This window comes from Papilio polytes, unplaced genomic scaffold, assembly GCF_000836215.1.
Source record: "Papilio polytes unplaced genomic scaffold, Ppol_1.0 DF823980.1, whole genome shotgun sequence".
Classification (NCBI taxonomy): domain Eukaryota; kingdom Metazoa; phylum Arthropoda; class Insecta; order Lepidoptera; family Papilionidae; genus Papilio; species Papilio polytes.
Window position 1 is genome coordinate 925,878 of NW_013525224.1, and position 5,813 is coordinate 931,690.

The following is a 5,813-nucleotide window of genomic DNA, read 5'->3' on the forward strand; positions in this document are numbered from 1 at the left end:
CTAGCTTTTACATTTTTTTAATTAATTCGAAATGTTTGTTGGCATTTTGACAGCTTGCCGCCATTTTGTTTTAGGCAAATCGTCTACGACGCGGTGAGCGGTGTCGCGTCTAGAAATTATCACTCGATCAAACCGCCACAAGTTAAACTGCGTTCTGAAAATGTAGTGAAAAATAAAAAACTGGAATCTAAAACAATCTCTGACAGCTGTGCACCTTTTTGGGATAAATATTTTTATATGCATGATACATTTTCTTAATTAAACTCTCTAATATAGATAATATACAGGATTTTTTTAGTGTACTTATTTTATTACCAAAGGTTTTATAAACGGAATAAAGTAAAACGAAACATTTTAAATTACAAAGTTGCGTATTTCGACTTATTTGCAATCTATTAATAAGTATTAAAATAAATACAAAGGAATATTTGTGTTTAATAAGTGTGAACATTAATTATTATGTATTTTATTATGTAAATTAACTTTTGATCTCTGTCTAGTCAATTTTTTATTGTAAAATTCAATAAAGATTTCCTCAAAATGCTAAGTAGTTTATTTTTAAACCTGTTAAGCTGCAAAAAAAATAATACTTAGAATAATTTATCTTACTAATATAGATGCGAAAATTTGGACGCATGGATGGATGAATGTTTGTTCGAGTTTTTAGCGTAAACTGATAAACATATCTCGATGAAAGTCATAGAAGTAGAGCATAATCTGAAAAAAACATAGGCCACTTATTTTGTTTTTCTAATACCACGAGGACGGAATCGCGGGCAAAAGCTAATAATATTATAGAGATTCAGAAAAAGTGGAACTATGTGTAAATGTATTACGTATGATTGTTGAAAATGCGAGAAAGATGTATCAAGAACGCGACAAAAGTAGGTTTCTGTTTCCGCCTACCTGCCTACCCCTCTGGATTACGAGTGTTAGTTGTGTAATTAAAGTGAAAGCATATGCCCTTAAAAATTAAAAAAAGTCTATATTCAAGTACTTATTTTATATAAGCTGGAACTTTGTTTGTAGGTATCTCCTATATGCGTGGTTTACACATAGCCAGTACAGTCGGTCAGTAGCGCTCAATAACTGGACTGGAAATCAACTGGCACAGTGTAAACGCTAACTGGCGCCAGTGAGCGCATATAATCTATAACTGGTGTTGCAATTGGCCAAGTGTGAACCGGGCATTATGGTTTTGCCTCGGAAAGGCACGCATAGTTTGACCCTTTATCTTAATAAAAGGTGACATATCTATGATCTTATCTTTATATTATCTGTCGAGATAAAAAGATTAGAAAATGGAGATAAAGTAATCGCTGCTTTGATAATTATTTTAGTTTAAAAAATCTTCTAAGGTAAATGTGGTTGAACAAAATTCGTTAGTTTATATTATGCTTATGATTATAAATTGAATATTTGATTGATGTTTGAGAACTTCCGAGTTTAAAAAGCAAGTGAGAGCTTATTTACCAGGATAATGTAGACATTTAGAACTCGTTTTTCCTCTAGACTTCTACGAACATTTAATATTGAATCAACACAAAATGTCGACGGATGCGACCTCTGGGAAATCATACGATAGTTGTTTTTTTCGTTCATTTATTTAATTGAAATAACAGGAGGGTTAATGGCGCGAGACCACAGACAATTGTTAGTAGTTTAGGCGGGAACGCACTTGACAGCTGACTAATTTGATTGCTTTTTTAATCTTTCAGTTTGGAAAACAAACTTTTTAATTATTCTATTTTCTAAATACAATTATTAGATTGAATATATAATTAAAAAGAATAATATGTAATTAATAGTAAATATGAATTACTTGTAATAATTTCTTCTGCTGTTGCCCGCGACTTCGTCTGGGTGGTATTAGAAAACATATATAACTTACAAAAAGCTACGTATCCCTCGGGAACCGGACATTTCTCGGGGATGAAGCTTATCCCTTGTGTACTCCAGACTTTGTTTTATATCTGTGCCAAATTTCAATAAGATATGTTAAACCGTTGCAAAATGATCGAGTGAACATTAAAAAACTAAATTAATTAATCCCACGGGAACCGTAACTATTCCCGCGATAAAAATTGCCTATGTGTTCTTCCAAACGATGCTCTAAACCTGTGCCAAATTTCATGGAGATCCATTCAGCCGTTTAGGCTACAAACGCTAACAAACATCCATCCATCCATCCATCTAAACTTTCGCATTTATAATATTAGTAAGATGGTGATGATCGATTATATTGGTTTGATATTTGAAATTCATTAATCATGTCTTCAACAATTCTTGGTATATTTCGCCTTAAATAATAGTAACTGCGCAAAATCATTTCAAAAGGTCATCACCCCTTATTATTACCGATTTAGGTAATCACCGTTTAATCCTTAATGACAATAAAATTGCTTCCGTGTTGAAAAACATACAATTTAACGATGCTAGTTATTGTTATATGAAAATGTTTTGTGCAAATTATAATTGGATAGTATAAAAACGAAATTACATATTATATCTACATTTTATATATTACTTGTATTATCATGTAATTAATCTAAATCATTGAAACATTTTGTATTTTACGTTTAAATCGTTATATAGTTAACATATTAATTGCTGGCGTTTGCTCGCGACTTCGCATGCGAGAAATAAAATAAATACAACCCATGTTACTCACTGATAACGTAGCTTTTTGATGGTGAAAGAATTTTTAAAATCGGCCCAGGAGTTTTTGAGTTATTCCAATAAAACTATACAAAAACACAAATCTTTACTTTTTACAATATTAGTAGACTATAGATATACGTTTTTAATTAATGCATCAATTTCGCTCAAACTTAACAAGCGTTGGTGGCGCAGTTGTTAACAACTAAACTGAAAAGCAGCTGATAATTCCTGGTTCGATCCCCACCATGTAATCAATCTTTTTTCAATTTTCCAAACCCATATGTAAATATATCTGACGTTCTTACGGCGAAGGGAAACAGGACGCAACCATATCGGAGAAGAAATTCAAAGTTATGTGCGTCCACAGTTCAGAGTGGTTGACTATGACCTAGACTTATGACCGGTTTCCCAGCTACGTTTAACTATACCATACGGGTTTTTGGTTAGATACATAATAAACGTTGAAATAGGTTAACATAACCCTTAGGAAACTTCTGAAACCCACCATTAATAGGGTAGGCTGCGAGCAGTAGCGACGCGTGATCTCATATCTGAATCTATTTTAAGACGTTTCAAAACCTTAGAATTCGGATAATTGACCAGTTTGTGGCAATCGTTGACAATTTCCTGTTGATCTATTGATTGCACCATCGCTTCCTGGTCAAGGCAATTTTTCAATCAATAAAATTGTCAATCGACTTGTCTCATAGACAAAATTTGTGGGAAAGTTGTCATCATATATCTATGGTGGACGGATGTTTGTTAGAGTTTGTAGCCTAAATGGCTGAACGAATCTCGATGAAATTTGGTATAGACATAGAGGAAAATCTAGAAGAACACATAGGCTAATCAATTTGTATTTATTAATTCCATGCGGACGGAGTCGCGGGCAAAAGCTAGTATTCTATGTTTTAATATAAATGGTTATAAATGTTTAATACGCAAAGGTAATAGCAGTTAGTTACGATCACTTCACACCAAAACCAAGGATTAAGTTAACGATCTCTGGTAGTCTATTCCGATATTACTCAAACGTAATATTTATTTCTTTAGCTTTACATTATATACGAGCTGTTGCCCGCGACTTCGTCCGAGTGGTATTAGAAAACCTACAAACTATATAAATTACAAAAAGTTACGTATTCCTCGGGAACCGGACATTTCTTGGGGATGAAGCTTATCCCATGTGTACTCCAGGCTTTGTTTTATATCTGTGCCAAATTTCAATAAGATATGTTGAACCGTTGCAGAATGATCGAGTAAACATTAAAAAACTAAATTAATGAATCCCACAGGAACTGTAACTATTCCCGGGATAAAAAGTAGCCTATGTGTTTACTTCAGACTATGCTCTAAACCTGTGCCAAATTTCATAGAGATCCGTCCAGCCGTTTAGGCATCCATCCATCCATCTAAACTTTCGCATTTATAATATTATTAAGATTAAGAAGTAAGATATATTCCATGCAATTACATTTTTTTTATTATAAATTTACATGTTATTTATTTATTTATAATGTTTATATGGATCCCTGATGGGTAAAAGCCTCCTCCAACTTTGACCAGTGCTACAAGACGTAAAATCTTTAGTTGTATTGTTATGAAATTGATTGCGTGATTGCAGTGCATGTCATGTTATTGTGTTCGCATAGTGTCTGAATATGCACATGCAGTGATCACAATAAAGGTTTCGTCATCCGATAATTGACACGGCAGGCGACGGATGACCGCTAAACGGTCCTATCCTTTGCGTATGGTCCAAGTGACAAAAGACAAACACTTTGTAATTTTTCCAAAAAAATTAAAGCTCTGTTCTTTAAGTAGTTATAATACCAAATAATCGATAATAACTGTTGAAACAATTGTAAAAATAATCATCTGTGTTGATTCTCTTTAACAGAACATAGACAATACGTGGACTAAGTGGAAATTCACGATATGGGAATAGTTAAAAACACACTATTACGTGGTATTACACATGTTCAGTATTAATAATAATCCCCAAACAAAGACAACTTAATGATTAATTGTTTCAATGTATATCGCGGTTTATTGTAAGGGTAATATTTACTGCAGCGGTTTAACTACTAATTTAATCGTATAATTTATATCTTATGACTTGCACCACCGGAGGTCTCGTGTCTACCCACGTTATGTTACCGACTGCAAGAACTTTTAAACAAATTTAACTTAGTTAACTTTATTACCCTTATTACTCAATGCAATTAATAAAATTTAATTAAAAATGTCTTACAAGTGTACTCTACCATCAGTCTGGCAAAAACTATTTAAAGATAACATGTACAAGTTAAAGTATAAGTCATATTGAACATGAATCAATTTAATTGCATCTTGTTATTCTAATACGGACAACTGCGGCCATCTTTTGACGTCAAACGAAAACGTTACCAGTTTTATTTATGAACCAATCACCTTTTGCATCAATCAAACCTCAAGTTGAGTTGACTCGAGAATAATAAACTGTCTTATTCATACTTTGCTATCTTTATCTATACTAATATAATAAAGCGTAAACACACACTACTTTGTGGCGTAAGATGTCAGCAATCACAGCATATTTTTAAATAACTCTTTCTTTAATAAAATGCCCTACACTTACGACACGCGACACGTTTAGGATATATATTTTTACTCTATTATACTTAAGGGGTAAATAAATTGGAAAAACTCGTCATGTGGGAAAGAGACCATAAACTACGAGGAGCCATTGTCAAAGAAACAAGATTGCCATGGTACGAATTGTTGTCATTGTTGCATTTGAATTTTGACATTTGCAATAGAATTTGATAAATGTAAACAATAAAATATTGTCGCAAGGGAACATTTAGTACATAGATAATCTTTAATGTCATGCATATTAAAGACGAGCTGTGGCCCGGAAACTTCGTTAGCGCGGATTTTATATGGTCGTCTATAACATTCCTGCGTGCATCATCTATCTTCCAAACAAAGTTCCGTCAAAATCGGCCCACCCGTTTCGGAGATAACCCGGAACAAACGCGGCTTGTGGACACACAAATAGGCATTACGATGTTGTCTTTACTGTCACTACTGTAAGTTACAGTGGTAGTGCCCGCTTTAACATCTTAGCACGAATGGGCCGGCACGCCCGGTATAATACCACGACCACA